Source organism: Crocuta crocuta, unplaced genomic scaffold (assembly GCF_008692635.1).
Source record: "Crocuta crocuta isolate KB4526 unplaced genomic scaffold, BGI_CrCroc_1.0 scaffold6, whole genome shotgun sequence".
Lineage (NCBI taxonomy): Eukaryota > Metazoa > Chordata > Mammalia > Carnivora > Hyaenidae > Crocuta > Crocuta crocuta.
In genome coordinates this window covers 2768066-2788010 of record NW_027531917.1, presented here as the reverse complement: position 1 = coordinate 2788010, position 19945 = coordinate 2768066, and the positions used below count along the sequence as shown (strand labels likewise).

General features: G+C 36.5%; 1 non-coding gene across 1 annotated transcript; it reads right to left on the bottom strand.

The window, feature by feature from the left end:
* Nucleotides 1-571: 571 nt before the first annotated feature.
* On the bottom strand, nt 572-673 carry LOC144240606 (U6 spliceosomal RNA). The gene has a single exon (XR_013337776.1). It is a non-coding gene; the product is annotated as a U6 spliceosomal RNA (small nuclear RNA).
* Between the last annotated feature and the right edge of the window lie 19272 nt (nt 674-19945).

Here is a 19945-nt window from a genome sequence, read left to right as displayed (position 1 = left end):
ACAGAATCTGAAGCAGGCTCCAGGTTCCAAGCTGTCAGCAGAGCCTGACACGGGGCTTGAACTCAGGAACTGTGAGATCATGACAGCCAGTTAGACGCTTAACTGACTAAGACATCCAGGTGCCCCTTGGACCTTAATTTCCTTTTATCACTGGCTCCTGACTTGGTGTGTGTTTTTGATGTGCATAGAAATGAGTGGATATGAGTGAGAAAAGCAGGAGCTGGCAGTAGCTTATGATTTTGATTACATGCATGGAGACTGATTTACTGAGGTCAGCTTTATGCTCTGGGTTTTAGCTTTATGAGACCATATTCTTATTTATATTGAGACATAACTGACACATAACGTTATATTAGTTTCAAGTGTACAATATAATGATTTGATATTTTAATATATTGTGAAATTATCAACACAATGAGTCTAGTTAACATCCATTATCACACAAAGTTACAAGATATTTTTTCTTATGGTAAGAACTTTTAAGATCTACTCTCTTAGCAACCTGCAAATATACAATGCATTGTTATTAACTATAGTCACCATTCTTACATTATATCCCATGACTTATTTAAAAAATATTGAATGCTCCATGAATTTATGTGTCAGCCTTGTTCAGGGGTCATGCTAATCTTCGTATCATTCCAATTTTAGTATGTGTTGCTGGAGTGAGCACTTCTTTTTCTTTTCTTCTTAATTTTCAGCTTTATTGAGACATAACTGATGAATAAAATTGTGTATTTTATTTATTTATAGTTTTTAAGTTTATTTTGAGAAAGAAAGAGAACAAGCAGGAGAGGGGCAGAGAGTGAGAGAGAGAGAGAAAGAGAATCCCAAGTAGGCTTTGCCTTGTTAGTGCAGAGCCCAACGTGAGGTTTGAATTCATAAACCATGAGATCATGACCTGAGCCAAACCCAAGAGTCAGACACTCAACTGGCTGAGCCAGTCAGGCCCCTCTAAAATTGTTTATTTTAAATCATACAACATGATGATTTGACATGTGTGTGCTTTGTGAAGTGATTACAACAATTGGGTTAATTAACACATCGAGGCCATATGCTATCACAATTTTTCTTCTTTAGGAGAAAAGATACTAGATTCTCTCTATTTAGCTCTTTGTTTTTATATTGAAGTATAATTGATGTTTAACATTGTATTAATTTCAGATGAATGACATAATGATTTGATTTTTGTAGACGTTGTGAAAAGATCACCACAATAATGCTCATTAACATTCATCACCACACATAGTTACAGAATCTTTTTTTTTCTTACGAGAACTTTTAAGATCTATTCTCTTAGCATCTTACAAATATGAAACACACTATTATTGACTACAGTCACCATGCTGCACTTACACCTCTATGACTTATTTATTTTATAATTGGGAGTTTGTACCTCTTGATCTCCTTCACCCATTACACCTACTTCCTTATTCTCCTCCTCTCAGGCAACAACCAGTCTGCCCCCTGTATCTATGAGTTTTGTGTTACTTGTTCCTTGGTTTTGTTTTTAGATTTCGCATATAAGTGAAATCACAGAATGTCTTTCTCTGTCTCACTTATTATTGACTTGGCATAATGCTCTCAGGGCCCATTCATATTGTTGAAAAATGGAAAGATTCTGGTATTTTAAATGGCTGAATAACATTCCATTGTATATATACACAAGATACATATCCATTGTATATATACAAGATATATATATATATCTTCTTTACCCATTTATCCACTGATGGACACTAAGTTTGTTCTATATCTTGGCTATTGTGAATAATGTTTCAGTGAACACAGAAGCACATTTTTCTTTTGGAATTTATGTTTTTCTTTTCTTCAGATAAATACAGCATTTCTAGATCATATGGTAGTTCTATTTTTAATTTTTTGAGGAAACTCCATACTATTTTCTGTAGTGACTGTACAATTTACATTCACACCAACAATGCACAATGGTTCTCTCTTTTCCACATCCTCACCAACACTTGTTATTTCTTGTCTTTTTGGTCATAGCCATTCTGACAGGTATCAGGTGATATCTGATTGTGATTTTGATTTCTATTTCCCTGATGATTCGTAATGTTGAATATATTTTCATATGTCTGTTGGCCATCTGTATGTCTTCTTTGGAAAAATGTCTCTTCAGGTCCTCTACTCATTTTCCCCATTTATTCTTTGTTTCTATCCTGGCTCTTCAAATGTCCAAGGGCAGCCAGAATCTCCATTTTGTAAAGAATATCTCTAAAACTACTAGTCATAATCAATACTATAGTTGTTTGCTTATGTAAGATACAAACTAACTTTGTCTTAGATAGAAAAAGAAGGAAAAAAAAAAAAAAGAAGAAGAGGAAGACTGAGAGAAAAGTAAAATAGCAATGTATGGTTTGTATTTTTTCAGTTTTCTTTTAAAAAATTTTATCTTAATTCCAGTATAGTTAATATACAGTGTTAAATTACCTTCAGGTGTACAATATAGTGATTCAACAATTCTATACATTACTCAGTGCTCATCATGATAAACATACTCTTAATTCTCTCTATATATCTTCTCTGTATATCTCACCCAACCCCTCACCCACCTTCCCTCTGGTAACCATTAGTTTGTTCTCTTTAGTTAAGAGTCTGTTTTTTGGTTTGTTTCTTTTTTTCCTTTGTTTGTTTTGTTTCCTAAATTCTGCATATGAGGGGTGCCTGAGTGGCTCAGTCATTTAAGAATCTGACTCTTGATTCTAGTTCAGGTCATGATCTCGAAGTTCATGAAATCAAGCCCTGCGTAGGGCTCTGTGCTGACTCTGCTTGGAATTCTCTCCCTCTTTCTCTGCCACTCCACCACCTTGTGCATGTGCTGTTTTTCTCTCTCTCTCAAAATAAGCTTTGAAAAATTCCACATATAAGTGAGACCATGTGATATTTGTCTTTCTCTGACTGGCTTATTTTGCTTAGCATTATACTCTAGCTCCACCCATGTTATTGCAAATGGCAAGATTTCATTTTTTATGGATGAATAATATTCCACTGATATATATAATATATCTTCTTTATCCATTTATCTATTGATGGACATTTGGGCTGCTTCCATACTTTGGTTATGGTAAGGAATGCTGATACAAACACATGGGTGCATGTATACTTTCAAATTAGTGTTTTCATATTCTTTGGCAAATACCCAGTAGTGTGATTACTGGATCATATAGTAGTTCTCTTTCTAATTTTTTGAGGAACATCCATACTGTTTTCTACATGGCTGCACCAGTTTGTATTCCCACCAACAGAGCATGAGGCTTCCCTTTTTTTCCACATCCTTACTAACAATTGTTTCTTGTGTTTTTAATATTAGCCATTCTGACAGTTGTGACACTTCATTGTGTTCTTTTTTATTATTTCAAGTTTTCATTTAAATTCCAGTTAGTTAACATATAATGTAATATTAGTTTCAGGAATATAATTTAGTGATTTATCACTTACATACAATACCCAGGGCTCATCACAAGTGCCCTCCTAATACCCATCACCCATTTAACCTGACTCCCCCACCACGTCCCTCCATCTAGCCTGTTTGTTCTTTATAGCTCTTAACTATTTTATGGTTTCCCTCGCTCCTCCCCCCCACCATGTTCATCTGTTTTGTTTCTTAAATTCCACATATAAGTGAAATCATATGGTATTTGTTTTTCTCTGACTGACTTACTTTGCTTAGCATAATACACTCTAGCTCCATCTATGTTGTTGCAAATGGCAACATTTCATTCTTGTTTATGGTTGAGTAGTATTCCATTGTGTGTGTGTATGTGTGTGTGTGTGTGTGTATCTCACATCTTCTTTATCCATTCTTCAGTTGATGGACATTTGGGTTCTTTCCATTATTTTGCTACTGTTGATAATGCTGCTATAAACATAGGAGTGCATGTGTCCCTTTGAATCTGTATTTTTATAACTTTTGGTAAATACCTAGTAATGCAATTGTTGGATTGTAGGACAGCTTCATTACTTTTTGAGGAACCTCCATACTGTTCTCCAGAGTGGCTGCAACAGTTTGCATTCTCACCAATAGTGTAAGAGGGGTCCCCTTTCTCCACATCCTTGCCAATATCTGTTATTCCTGTGTTGTTAATTTTAGACATTCTGACAGGTGGAAGGTGATTATGGTTTTGATTTGTATTTCCCTGATTATGAGTGATGATGAGCCCCTTTTCTTGTGTCTGTTGTCCATCTGGACGTTTTCTTTGGAAAAATGTCTATTCATGTTTTCTGCCCATTTAGTAACTGGACTATTTGTTTTTGGGATGTTGAGTTTGATAAGTTCTTTTATATTTTGGATACGAAGTCTATCAGATATGTCATTTACAAATAGCTTCTCCCATTCTGTTGGTTGCCTTTTAGTTTTGTTGGTTGTTTCCTTTACTGTGCAGAAGCTTTTTATCTTCATGAAGTTCTAATAGTTCATTTTTGCTGTAGTTTCTCTTGCCCCTGGACACATGTCAAGTAAGAGGTCCTCGAGGACTGCAGCCGAGGTCATGAGGGTGCTGCCTGTGTTCTTCTCTAGGATTCTGATGGTTTACTGTCTCACATTTAGGTCTTTCATCCATTTTGAATTTATTTACGTCTATGGTATAAGAAAGTGGACCACTTTTAAAGTGGTTTTGACTTGTATTTGCCAGATAGTGAGTGATGTTGAGTTTTTTTCAATTTTCATACAACTTATACCTTAATCCATTTTTTATTTCAAGTTTTTATTTAAATTCTAGGTAACATATATGGTAAAATTGGTTTCAGGTTTAGAATTTAGTTATTCATCACTTATGTATAACACCTAGTGTTCATCACAACAAGTGCCCTCCTTAATACCTATCATTCTTTTAGCCCATGCTCCACCCATGTCCCTCCATCAACCCTCATTTTGTTCTCTATAGTTAAGAGTCTCTCATGGTTTGCATCCCTCTCTTCCCCTCCCCTTCCCCTATGCTCATCAGTTTTGTTTCTTAAATTCCACATATGAGTGAAATCATATGGTATTTATCTTTCTCAGACTGACTTATTTTGCTTAGTATAATACTCTCTAGCTCCATCCATGTCATTGCAAATGGCAAAATTTCATTCTTTTTTGATGGATTATTAATATTCTATTGCATATGTATATATACCACCATGAATTTATCCATTCATCAGTTGATGGACATTTGGGCTCTTTCCATACTGTGGCTATTGTTGATAATGTTGCTAAAAATATCAGAGTACATGTGTCCCCTTGAATCTATATTTTTGTATCCTTTGGGTAAATACCTAGTAGTAGTACAATTGCTGGGTTATAGGGTAGTTCTATTTTTAACTGTTTGAGGAACTTCCATACTGTTTTCCAGAGTGGCTGAACCAGTTTGCGTTCATGCCAACAATGCAAGAGGGTTCCCCTTTCTCTGCATCCTGGCTGACATCTTTTGTCTCCCGTGTTGTTAATTGTAGCCATTCTGACAGGGTTGAGGTAGTATCTTATTGTGGTTCTGATTTGTATTTTGTTGATGATGAGTGATGTTGAACCTCTTTTCTTGTGTCTGTTAGCCATTTGGTTGTCTTCTTTGGAAAGATGTCTTCATGTCTTCTGCCCATTTCTTAACTGGATTATTTATTTTTGGGGTGTTGAGTGTGAAAAGTTCTTTATAGCTACTTTCATCCATTTTGGATTAGCACATCCATATGGTCTTTTAGTGCAGTATGATGCCTTTTCACACCTGAAAAAATGACTTCAAGCTATGACATGGTGAGGTTTGACTGTTATTTGCCACCACTGAGGGGGAGGATAGAGCCTGGCCTCCCATCAAGGTCTGTATTTTGCTGTAGTTGTGAAGGAAATAGTCGTTTGCCTATCCTTGCTTCATATACTTTTCAGTCTTGCCAACCAAGTTTCAGATTTGGTGATGGTCTGCTCATAGAATATAGCAAGGTGTGGAGAGAGGTAGCCCATCCATGGGAATAGGAGACACCTGGATGGAGTGGTGAGCTGGGTAACACAGTAGCCAACATCTACTTGAGCCAGGTTACTTGGGTTACCTTCCCTTCCCTAGACTCAAGGGTAGCAATTCCTGTAAAAATCATGGTTAAGAATTTTATAATATATTTCATCAGACTAGAAGGAAGTCTATTTTCAGTATACTTTCAGTACCATAGCACATGGAGGAGAGAGCACTCTGAAAAGGAATTGCTAGCTTATTGCCTTTTAAAAACATCATGAAACAATTCTTCTAATAATAAAAATACAGATAAAGGAAAAGAATAACATGAAAAAAACCCTTTTGTTTTACCTACTCAAGGATATACATGGTTAATACTTGGCTTATGTCATTCTAGAATATTGTCTGTGTGTATACATACATGCATTAAAAACTTTTTTTTGAGACATGAGCTCATTTCAGTTAGCAATATAACTTTAACATCTTCTCAAATCAATAAATCTAGCGCATAATTTTAATGGTTTCCTTCCAATAGCTTTTATTTATTTTTAAAAAAATGTTTAAGGTTTCAGGGTGCCTAGGTGGCTCAGTTGGTTAAGTATCCAACTTCAGCTCAGGTCATGATCTCACGGTTCGTGGGTTCAAGCCCCGTGTCCGGCTCTGTACTGACAGCTTGGAGCCTGGAGCCTGTTTCAGATTCTGTGTCTACCTCTCTCTCTGCCCCTTCCCTGCTCATGCTCTGTCTCTCTCTGGCTCTCAAAAATAAATAAATGTTAAATTTTTTAAAAAAATGTTTAAGGTTTATTAATTTATTTTGAGAGAAAGAGAGAGCATGAGAGAGGAAGGGGCAGAGAGAGAGGGAGAGAGAGAAACCCAAGCAGGCTCCCTGCTGTCAGTGCAGAGCCTGTCATAGGGCTCCATCTCACGAATTGTGAGATCATGTCCTGAGTTGAAATCAAGAGTGGGACACTTAACCAACTGAGCCACCCAAGCACCTTTCCAATAGCTTTTAAACATGCTCAAGGTCCTTCTATCTTAAAAACCTTCTCTCATAATATACCGCTAGGTATCATCCATGATGTTCAATAGCTACCAATTTTAACTATCTTCCCTTTCAAAGAAAGCTTGAAGAGTCATCTACACTCCTTCTCAGTTTTCAGTCCATGACAATTTTCAGTCTGTGGCATAGGTAGCAGCAGTCTACCCTCTATTGAAAATGTTTCCATGAAAGTCACCCTATAATCTCCTTACTGTCAAGTTCTATGAAAATACACTCTACTTACTTTCTGGCATCACCTGACACTGCTGTCCATTCTGCCCCTTTTGAAACTTTTTCTTTGGTTCTTGTGACCTATTATTCTTTTGAGTTACCTTGTACTTCTGATCACTCCCAGTTGGTCTTTGGTGAGGGATCCTTATCCTTTGAATACTGGTTTACTTTTGGGCTCTGCCTAGGCACTTCTCTCACTCCTTATTCCCTCTGAAGAATTTCAAACATTCCCATGGAATCAAATACATACATATGGAAGATCCCCAAATCTATCCAGAGGTGAAGACCTCTGTCCAGAGCACTGCACACACACATACAACTGGTCCTTGGATGTTCACCTAGTTGCAGGTTTCACGGGCAACTCAAACTCATCTTTTAAAAGTCAATTACCATCTCATGTCCTGTCTGCCCCAGTCTGCACCTGCCCCTGTGGTCCCTATCTCAGTGAATGGTAGTACCATTTACCAGTCATCGAGTGGGAGCCTGGTTGGTTTGAAGCCATCTTGAGCTCCTCTCCTTCTCCATTCAATTTTTTAAATGTTTATTTATTTTTGAGAGAGAGAGAGAGAGGGAGAGTGCTGAGAGGGGCTCTCAGAGGGGCAGACAGAGAGAGAGACACAGAATGCAAAGCAGGCTCCAGTCTCTGAGCTGTCAGCACAGAGCCTGACATGGGGCTTGAACTCACAGACTATAAGATCATGACCTGGATGCCTATTTTAGGAAAGACACTGTCATTTACTGCTCTTTTATAGCTAATATTTCTCCCCTAAACTGGACACTTTTTACTCATAAAAGTAGTATCTGATGAACTTTCAAATAATGCAGAAGCATATAAAATGGGAAAATGGCAGTCTTCTGGGAGATCCCAGGATCAGAACTATGAATTTAATATAGTTCAGGATCACTGTCAGCACAATTTAGTTTACTCTGCTCTAGGGGGCAGACTTGCGCTGACATTTGGACAAGTAATGCTGGACAGAGAAGCCTGCATTTGACGGATGACAAACCCCCTACCTTTACTTTAAAATAGAAATAACTGTAGCATTTTTTATCAAAACTCAAGTAAGGCTGATTTAAACAAAATAAAGAGTGGGTACTTTTTATGATTTATAATATACTTAAAGGTAAGTGTACCTGAAGGAAGGTGACAAACTGGTTAAATCCATGAGGCACAAAAGGAAAAAGAGGGCTTAAAATACTGTACAGATGATTTGCATTTGGTACAGTGGGAAATTTTAATGTAGTGAAGAGGGGGACTATAAATTCAAATTTTCCTCCATCTTTGGAATTTTAAACATCCTATTCTAACCTTGGATTATATATTTCTGTTTCAGCCAATTTTCTGCTATAGTTTTGCAGCCAGTTATCACATTAATTGGCTGAGCACAGTTCTGCCCCATCTGCAAATATGGGATGTGAGGACAAAAACAATAGTGAATGGGAACTCTTGTGTATTATTGGTGGGAAGTAAATTGGTGTGGCCACTATGGAAAACAGTATGGAGATTACTCAAAAAATTAAAAATAAAACTATCATATGATCCAGCAGCTCCATTTCTGTGTGTTTTTCCAAAGGAAATAAAAACACTAACTGGAAAAGGTAACTGCACTCCAATATTTATTGAAACATTATTTACAATAGCCAAGACATAGAAGCAACTTGTGTCCATTAATGGATGAATGGACAAAAAAGATGTGTGTGTGTGTGTGTGTGTGTGTGTATAATGGAGTATTAATTAGCCATAAAAAGAAAAAATCTTGCCTTTGTGACATGAGTGGATCTTGAGAAGGATTATGCTACATGCTATGTGATATAAATCAGAGAAAGACAAAAGCATATGATCTCATTTATATATGGAATCTTAAGAACAAAAACAAAAAATGCAAAGCCCCCAAACTCATACATACAGAGAGCAGACTGGTGGTTGCCAGAGGTGAGGAGTAGGGAGTGGGCAAAATGGGTGAAGATGGTCAAAAGGCACAAACTTCCAGTAATAGAATATGTAGATCATGGAGATATGATGTACAGCATGGTGACTATAGTCAGCAGCATTGTATTGAATATTTGAAAGTTGCTAAAGAGTAAGTCCTAAAAGTTCTCATCACAAGAAAAAAAGTTGTAATTATGCGTGGTGATGAATGTTAAGGGGACTTACTATGGCAATCATTTACCAATATATACAGATACTGAATCATTATATCACACACTTGAAACTAACATAGTGTTATGTGTCAATTATATCTCAGTAAACAACCAAACAAACAAAAAGCAATAGTGAACTGTGAAACCCCTCTGTCTTCCCATCCTCTTTTCCCCAGCCTATGCCCAGCTGCTTGTAGGTCCAGCAGCTACTGAGTGACTTAGACTCCAGAGCGTAGTCACACCTTGCCTTGGCTTCTGATCTCTCAGTCTCTCATTTGCCTACTAATTACTAGGATTCATTTGTTCAGTAAACAACAATATTTTGACTGCCTGTGATGTGCTAGAGTTACACCAGTGAACAAAACAGATAAAACATCCTGTCTTCCAGGAGCTCATATTCCAGTGAGGAAGACAGATAGGATATAAAAATCAACACATCACTTCCTCAGAGATAACTCTTTTTTTTTCCTCAACATTTTTAGTGTTTATTTATTTTTGAGACAGAGAGAGACAGAGCATGAGTGGGAGACGGGCAGAGAGAGAGGGAGATGCAGAATCTGAAGCAGGTTCCAAGCTCTGAGCTGTCAGCACAGAGCCCAATGCAGGGCTTGAACTCACGAACCATGAGATCATGACCTGAGCGAAGTTGGGCATTTAACTGACTGAGCCACCCAAGTACCCCAGAAAGAACTCTTAAAAACACATGATTGTGTCAGTCTCTAGCTTGAAGACCTTGGAAGGCTCCTCATTACTGAATCAAAACCTTTCAGCATGGCATCAAATACATCTAGCTGCTTTCAGGCTTTAATGAAGAAGACATTGTCTCAAACTCTTTTTACCTCCTTCCCTCTCACTTCCTCCCTCCTCAGTGCTCTGTGCCTTATTCATCCTTCTTCACAGCACATGTTCTCATTGCCAGTATGTAAATTGCCTTCAAGTGTTTTGGTGGAGAGATAAGTGCAAACTAATGAAATCTTCATAATGACTATTGTGTCTATTTGTTTGGATTTTCCATTTGGGATGGGCACTGATTAGCCATTCATTAAGGGGTAATAATAATGGTGTGCTGGTCATGAACCATTTTAACATGATTATGGAGTCAGCCAAGTACTTTCTCAGGAATTTCTCTTCTCATCTCTGAAATAAATCCATTACCTGTGATTAGTTAATACGTGTTTAAAGGCTTCTCACTATGTTCTTATAAACAAGTGGCTTTATTTCTCACTCCTCAATTTGCAAACATAGTAAGATAATGACAAGTCACTATTTCCAGGGAAGTGCAGAAGCAAATAGAAAAAAAATGGAAGAAGAGGAATGAGAGAAACAAAATTAGAAGACTTTTAAATATCATATGATAAATAAGTACTAGGGAAGTAATGCACAACGAGATGATTATAGTTACCACTGCTATGTGATGTATATGAAAGCAGTTAAGTGAGTAAATCCTAATCTTGTAATTTGGAAAAAACTTTCCCATTTTTTTTATTGTATCTGTATTCTATTTACTGAGATGATGGGTGTTAGCTAAACTTACTGTGATAATCATTTCACAACATATGTTAAGTCAGATCTTTATGCTGTACATCTGAAGTTCATCCAATGATGTATTCAATGACATGTATTACATGTCAATAAAAGTTGGGGGGGAATAAAGATCATCTGGTTCAAGACTGTCTCATTCAAGTTCCTACTTAAGTCAAGAACTCCCTTTGCGATGGGTCTGCTGTGTATGTTCCAGGCTTTTCTTGACGATTGCAAGGGCTGGGAAGGCAGCCTATTTCATTGTGTTAAGGATCACAGAGTTGACACTGCTATTCTGGGCCACCCAACTTCTCACCACCAAAACAAAACAAAACAAAACAAGATCCTTTCTCATCCTGACCTACAGTCTCCCTTTGGTAAGAGCTCTGACCACACAGAATCTGATCTTTTTCTTTCCTTCTAGTACCCTATACCGTAGGTCTAGTCCCTTCCCTGTAAGATAGCCCTACAGTTCCTAGAAGGGAGAGCTCAGGACTTTCTCTGCCTTTCTGGTCCCTTGGGGCTTCCTCAGGGAAATATTCTTGTACCATTCATCATCTCTCACAAAACCTGAGTTCCACAGCTCCCACAACCTAAATGCCTTCCCTCAAACCTCTATAGTTGTTAATTTTCTGTTTAAAATATGGCACCCATAGTAATGCAAATGTAAATGAAAATAAAAAGCCATTTAAAATTATCAAATTTGCAAATGTTTTAAAAAAATTAGCTCTCAGAGGGGTGCTTGGATAGCTCAGTTCGTTAAGCTTCAGACTTAGGCTCAGGTCCTGATCTCATGGTTCATGGGTTCTAGCCCCGTGATGAGCTTTGTGCAGACAGCTCAGAGCCTGGATCCTGCTTTGGATTCTGTGTCTCCCTCTTTATCTGCCCCATTCTGAGCTTGTGCTCAGTTTCTCTCTCTCTCTCTCTTTCAAAAATAAACATAAAAAAAAAGTTCTTAGAGCTTGGGAAGGGTGAAAAGTGATATTTAACAGTAACAATTTGTTCAACCTTTCTTGAAAGTAATTTGTGTCTCAAGAACATTAAAAATATCATTACTATTTGACCTAGTAAATTTACTTACAAGAATCTATTCTTAAAAAATAATTGTGGGATAAAATACTTCTGCATGATGATATTTTGGATAGCATTATTTTATTTAAAAAACATCATTTTAAAACAGCTTTATAAAGGTATAATGGGCATACAATAAACTGCACATATTTATATTGTACAGTTTAATAATTATTCTTTTTATTATTAAATATACATAAATTTTACCAATTTGATAAATATTGACACATGAATACACTTGTGCCCTTTTGTAAGTTCTCCCTTTCTTTCCCATAACCCTCTACCCTGTCCCAGATCTATTTACCATAACTAAAGATTAATTTGTGTTTTTTTGAAATTTATATAAATGGAATCATACAGAATATTTTGGTCTGACTTCTTTTACCCTGCCCAACTATTTTGAGATTCATTCACATTGATTATTGCTGCATAGTATTCCATTATATGGAGGTACCACAACCTGTTTATCCAATTTCTTATTAATGGACATTTGGGTTGTTTGTAAGTTTTGACTATTACAAATAAAGTAGTTATACTTCTATGTACCAGTCTTTCTGTGAACCTAGGCTTTCATTTTTTTAGGAATGGAATTGCTGGGCTATCGGGTAAGTGTACTTTAACTTGTGAAGAAACTGTCAAACTGTTTTCTATAGCAATTGTACTATTTTGTCACCACTAGCTATACATGGGAATTCTAGTTGCTACACATCCTTATCAACACTTGGTGGGGCCAATCTTTTTAATTTTGGCTATTATAATGTTACCAGATAGAGGATTGGTTTTGAACTCAGGTTCTGCTACTTGCTGCTTGAAAGTTAACATTGGAGAGACAAATGTTGGTGGAAAAAAGAAGGTTGCTTTATTCAGGAAGCTGACAACCAAGGAAGATGGTGGACTAATGTCCCAAAGACCATCTCCCCAGTCCAGATGTAGCATGAAACTTTCCAAGGGGGAAGGATGGGAAATGGTGAGGAGGCATGTGTAGGAGAAGCTGGTGCTCAGCAGTTGATCATTTGTCCTTGTAGGGCTTTCAGATTTCTCCCCTCTGCCAGACTCCCAAGAATCTCAGTGAAGGCTACCCCTGTAGTCCATCAAACCACATCCTGGCAAGGCAGTGCAGACTCCTGCCCCTTGACCCAGAATCTCTTATTGAGGACACCATGGGGTGCCTGTTTTTTTAGTGTGGTAAGGCCTTACCTTCCAGAAAATCTGGTCCTTTGTTCCTCAAGTTCAACAATCTGCAGTATGTCAAGGGAAGTAGGTTAATTCTGCTATAAACCCTGGAGTTTTGGTCACCAAGCAGAGTGCCTAAGCTTGAAGCAGGATAACCCTCAAGACCAGTAGGAGTGCTGTGACACTAGCAGGTATGTAACGGTATCTCCCTGGGGTTCTAATTTTCCATTTCCCAAATGACTAATGAATTATATTGAACATCTTTTCAAGTGCTTTTTTGCTATTAGTATGTTTTTTTAAAATAAATTCTATTCAGATATTTTGCCCATTTAAAAATACTAGGTAGTTTTGAAAAAATTGTTTTGATTTTTAAGGATTTCTTTCTTACATATTCTGGATACAAGTCCTTATCAGATATGTGATTTACGTATCTTCTTCCAATAGATAACTTGTGTTTTCATTCTTTTAATAGTGCTTTTCAAAGAGCAGAAGTTCTTAGTTTTAATAAAGTTCAAATTCTCATTTTCTTTTGTTATGGATTGTGCTTTTGGTATATTTTAGAAATCTTTACCTAACCCAAGATTATGAAAGATTTTCTCCTATATATTCTACAAGTTATATAGTTTTAAGTTTTACATTTAATCTATAATAAATTTTGAGTTAACTTTTGCATATGTTGCAAAGTATGGGCAGACATAGGTTTTGGAAAAATATTTTATTTTTTTGCACACGAATATCCAATTGTTTTAGCAATTTGTTGAAAGCTCTATCCTTTCTCCATTGAATTTTCTTTGCATCTTTGTCAAACATCAATTAAGCATATGCATGTGAATCGATTTGTGGACTTTGTTCTGTTCCATTATTTTATTTTAAAAGTATAATATACTACATGTTGATTATTGAAAGAGTATAAAGTAAAAAGTAGTAGGCAAAAATTATTCAAAACCTAACTACCTAGACTGCCTGTGATTAATATTATGGCAACATTTTCCAGTCTTTTCTAGACATATTTTTATGTATATTTTTGGAAGAAGTTTTAAGTCTTTTATGAAATTATATAATAAGTGGTCATATTTCCTTCTTGCCTTCCTTCCTTCCCTTATCCTTTCTCCCTCTTTCCTTCTCTTCATTTCTTTGTTCCCTCCCTCCTCTCTTCCTTCTTTCCTTCCTTATTTTTTCCTCTCCCTAAATTACAGTAAGTAATTTAGTCATGAGGCCATTTGGTAGTCTTTCTTCCTCCTCCTCTCCCCTTTCTCCTCTCTTTTCTTTCTTCTTCTCCTCTCCTCTTCTTTCTCCCTATCTCAGGACTAAGGGTTAAACCTATTGTAGTTGGTTTAGGTGCATGTGTAGGTATGTGTGTTTGTACTGGTTGGCATGTCTTCGGACTAAGGAATCTGCTGGTGCAGCTGGAAGATTAGTTACATTCAGGGAGATTGAGTCTATACAGAAATATTTTGAGGTTCATGAAGGCCAACTGCCTCACTGTCAGAGAAAGGAGTTTCAAAATATGGAAAGTGCAAGAGTGTGTTGAATAAGCCCTATGCTGTTGGACTGACTGAAACTGGAGGTTTTAAATATATAGAAATAGGTACGTATGTCTCTCTGTGTATATATATGTGCATATATATGGATAAATGCATATGTGTGCATATGTATACATAATTTTTTTTCTTTTCTTGCTATTATTTTCTGAACCATTTGAGAGCAAGTGGCAGACATGATACTCTATTTTTTAAAAAATAAATGTTGAATATTTTAATATTTTAGTTTGTTAATATACCCTATAACCTGGATAATTCATTGTATACTTTTTAAAAAATATTATGACAATCCCCTGCATAATCATAGCATAACCATTAAAATCAGGAAATTGACACTGATTAAATATTGCCATAAATATGATAATACAAAATATTACCATATATAATGATGATATTTTACACACACACACATACACACACACACACACACACACACACACACACACACACACACACACACTGTACTAAGAGGGCCTAGAAGCAATAACACAATAGCAGCGAGCACATTCTTGGTCTCTAAATACCATTGTCCACTCTAGGGAATTACAGAATCTTGGAGAAATAGTTGGCTCCAGGGTTAAGGTAGATAAAAAGACCAGTTCCCAAATCCCAGTTGATTTGGGAACATCATAAATCAGAAAGTAAAGAAAGACAGAATGATGGCTATGTGTCAAAAGGATCCACGAGCTACATTGAAGGGACGTCAGGGGCGCCTGGGTGGCTCAGTTGGTTGAGCAACCAACTTCAGCTCAGTGTCTGACTTGATCTCATGGTTTGTGGGTTCGAGCCCCACCTCAGGCTCTGTGCTGACAAACAGCTCAGAGCCTGGAACCTGCTTCAGATTCTCTATCTCCCTCCCCTCTGCCCCTCCCCTGCTAATGCTCTGCCCCTCTGTCTCTCAAAAATAAATAAATGTTGAAGGGACTTCTCCTTGCCAAGTCTGGGCCAATCTAAGACTCAAAATAAAAAGTTTTACAATGTTACCCATTATAAAATAGGAATCCATTAATCCATACAGATTAAATAAAAAAGCAAATAAATGGGGAATGAGGAAAAGCTTATTTTATAGTAGAATGCCAACTAATAAATGTAGACATAGCTTCAAATTATTTTCCCACAAGTACTTATTAATTACTTACGTAAGAAGTACAATATATATAATTAACTTTATAGTAGAAAACCTGGCAGATATCATCTTACCAAGGGATAAAATTAATATCACCAGTAATAAGAAAAATCAATATCATGTGCCTCCTGATCTGATGCACTGAGAAAAAGCATAATACTTCTGTGGTGTGGTGCCAAAAATGAATGAATCATAAGGAGACATCTGGCAAATTCCAAATGAAATCCTACTTTGTAGGAGGTTCTACAAAGTAACTGACCTGTACTCTTCAAAAGGAATCTAGGTCATGAAAGACAAGGAAACACTAAAAGACTGTTTAAGATTAAAAGAGAGCAGGGGCACCTGCATGGCTCAGTCAGTTAAGCATCTGACTTTGGCTCAGGTCATAGTCTCGCAGTACAGTTTGTGGGTTTGAGCCCCATGTCCAGCTCTGTGCTGACAGTTCAGAGCCTGAAGCCTGTTTCAGATTCTGTGTCTTCCTCTTTCTCTACCCCTCCCCCACTCACACATTGTCTCTCTCTTTCAAAAATAAACATTAAAAAAAGTTTTAAAAAGATTGAAGGAGAGCAAAGAAATGTGACAAATGCACACATGATCTTGTAATGGATCCTGACTATAAAGTACATTATTGGAACAGTCGTTGAAACTTGACTGTTTGGATTAAATGGTAACATTGTATTTGTGTTAAATACACATATTTATGTAAATATATATATGATGACAGAGACAGAGTGAGCTCAAATTTGGTAATAAATTATTAATAATTGGAGAATATGCATAAAGGATGTACAGGAGTTCTTTGTACTAATCTTGGTATCTTTCTGTAATTTTGAAATTATTTAAAAATTAAAAGTTGAAAATATACAATGTAAGTATATTCGTTGTAAAAATAAATCTAAACAACATTCTAGTATATGCAGTAGAGAGTAAAAGTCATACCTAGTACCAATCTCCTGAAATAATATTTTTATACATTTATAAAGACTTAAAATGCCTGATATCCTGCTTTTTTTCCCATTTAGCAATATATTGTGAATATCTTTTCATATCATTATATATACATTGTTAAAATCAAAAACAGAGACCAGCCTTGAAAATTCCCTGAGCAGATAAAACTAGTCTGCTGGTTTAGTCATCCAAACAGAGCTTTATTTAGCTTACTTTATAAGAGTAACTTGACCTGATCCATTTCTTGCTTATGCCTCTGAAAACCATAAGCAAAACTTAAAATGTTTCCCAGGGTTGATATGATGTAACCCTTGAACAATTCCCTATCAGTTAAGAAAATTGCAATGCTGTAACCAATCACTGTGAAAAATAAACAGTCACTGCTTTCTCACGATATAAGCTCCTTTTAAGCAATATGTCTCTGAACACATTCCATGTTTTGGTTTGAGTCTCCTGTTTTGCAAACTGTTTTCTTGGTGTGTGCCCAATAAACTTTTACTAACTATTACTTTGATGATTCATCACTTTTCCTTCGGCTATTTCTGAACTTTTGGTATTTACTTCATATTTTAAAAAGTTTATTTATTTATTTTGAGGAGGTGGGGAAGGCAGAAACAGAGGGAGAGAGAGAGAATTCAAAGCAGGCTCCAGATACTGCCACCAAAGAGCCCAACGTGGGCTTGAACTCATAAACCATGAGATCATGACCTGAGCTGAATGAAATCAAGAGCTGGATGCTCGATAGACTGAGCTATACAGGCGCACCTTCATTTTTAAATCTATATATTTCTGCTTTTATTATTTCCCTTTTTCTACTTTCTTTGGGTTTATTTTGTTCTTCTGTTACTATATTCTTGAGGCAGATGCTTCAATCATTGATTTTCCAGCCATTCTTTTTTTTTTTTTTACAAATAGTTTATTGTCAAATTAGTTTCCACATAACACTCAGTGCTCATCCCCACAAGTGTCCTCCTCCATGCCCATCCCCCCCTCCCCCCCACGTCCATCAGTCCTCAGTTTTTGTCCCATTCTTGTATTTTCTAATATGTATTTAATACTATGAAGTTTCACCTTTTCCTACATTTCAAAAGTTTTGATATGCTATCAGTCAGCTGAAACATTTTCTTGTTCCCATTGTGATTGCATTGTTGACCCATGGGTTATGTTGAAGTATATTTTTCAAATTTTCCAAATCATGGATATACTATATTTAGTTTCAGTTGTTGATTTATTTCATTGTAGTCAGAACACATATCTTGTATGGCCTCAAAATCTTTGTAATTGTTGATTTTTATAATCAATTTGTATAAATGATTCATGCATGTTTGAAAAGAATATGTATTATGCAGATGTTTGATATGGTTCTATGTATTCTATAAATGCCAAGTTGTTTGTTAATTGTGAGTTTGAAATTTTCTACACTTTTAGAATTTAACTTGTCTATTTGTTTTATAATTCACAGAGGGGGGTTATTAAAATATCCCATAGAGGGGCTCCTAGATGGCTCAGTCAGTTAAATGTCTAAGTTCAGCTCAGGTCATGCTTTCATGGTTTCTGAGTTCTAGCCCCACATTGAGCTCTGTGCTGACAGCTTAGAGCCTGTAGCCTGCTCTGATTCTGTGTCTACTTCTCTCTCTGCCCCTTCTCTGCTCATGCTCAGTCTCTCTCTCTCTCTCTCAAGAATAAATAAACATTAACAAAATTTTAAAAATGTATCTCATATGGTTGTGGATTTGTCCCTTTATTCTTGCAGTTCTGCCAATTTTCACTTTGTATAGTTTGCAGCTGTGTTATTGGGTGTATATAATAGAATGGTTATATGTTCCTGGTGCATTGAATCTTTTATCATTATGAAATATCTATTATTACTAATGTTTTTTTCAGTAAACTTTATTTTGTTTGCTAGCCTTCTTTTGGTTAGTGTTCATATTTATTATAGATGCTTTTATTTTGGTAAATAGCATATAGCTCTGTGTGTGTGTGTGTGTGTGTGTGTGTGTGGTCTACACTGATAATACGTCTTTTGTTTGGTTTATTTAGGTGTAATGTAATTTCTGATATATTGCTGCTTAAATCTACCATATTGCTAAGTGGTTTCTATTTGTCCTACCTGTTCTGTGTCCTCTTTTTTCTCCTTTATTGACTTTGAAAAATTTAGTATTTTCTACTATTCCATTTCCCCTTTCTGTTAGCTTGGTAGACATAGCTGATGCCTCTGGTGCCTTGTGTCACATCCCTTGAGCCCACTTCAGGTTTCTAATGCAACTGTAGCAGATAATTCCCTGTGAGAAGCCTTACCTCAGGTGAACAGCATCTTACTTCAAACACTGAATATGAATCTTTTCTTCACTTTTGGCTTCAGACTTCTAACCCTAACCCTAACCCTCAGATTATTACTTTTCACGCATTGGGACGAAGTATAATTGGAAAAAAAAACTCTAGATAATACCATAGGGTCAGCACTTGATCTGTATTAGAATAGATTACACGAATTAGAGAGTTGTCAGGCTTTTGTTAATTGTCTCAAAAGCCTCAAAGAAGAGAATGACAGGCTCAATTCAGGCAACTGTAAACTTGATCTAGGCTATTAAAGCAGAGAAGCCTCAAAGGCAGTGTTTGAAGAGAACTTCATCACTGTTTAAAGAGAACAGCATATGGTGATGAAAATCAAGCCCAAGATCTAGTAGAAAACTTAGCAAACCTGCAAAAGAAACTGAATAAGTAGACTTGATATGTCTCCTATGCTAAAACCAGAGCCCTGATCAAGAAGTGAGATTCTGATGCCTGCAATAAAGATATTCGAATAGGTATTCTAGAATCTTGAACTCCTGATTTCCTTAAATCCTTGAGGTTGGCAAAAGCAGTTGCCTTTCTTTTGTTAGAGGACAGTAGTCTCACTTTGCCTGGTAGCCATGAAGGATCCCCTGAGGTGACTACTTCACAGGGCAGTGTTCATTCTTCTTAGATTTGCACCCCCATACACCTCACTGTCTCTGAACCAATAGCCTAAGTGGAGAGATACACTTCTGTCACCAAGATGAAATACCTTGCTTCCCAAAAGAATTGTGAGACCCAGCTATAATGAACTAGCAGGTACCAGGAAAAATACATGTGAACATTGGGATACATAGGGTGAAATGTAAGACCAGATAGGAAGAAGTTTATTAACATGGTAGCACTCTCCTGTGACTTAGCACTTAATAATCTGGCAAAGACA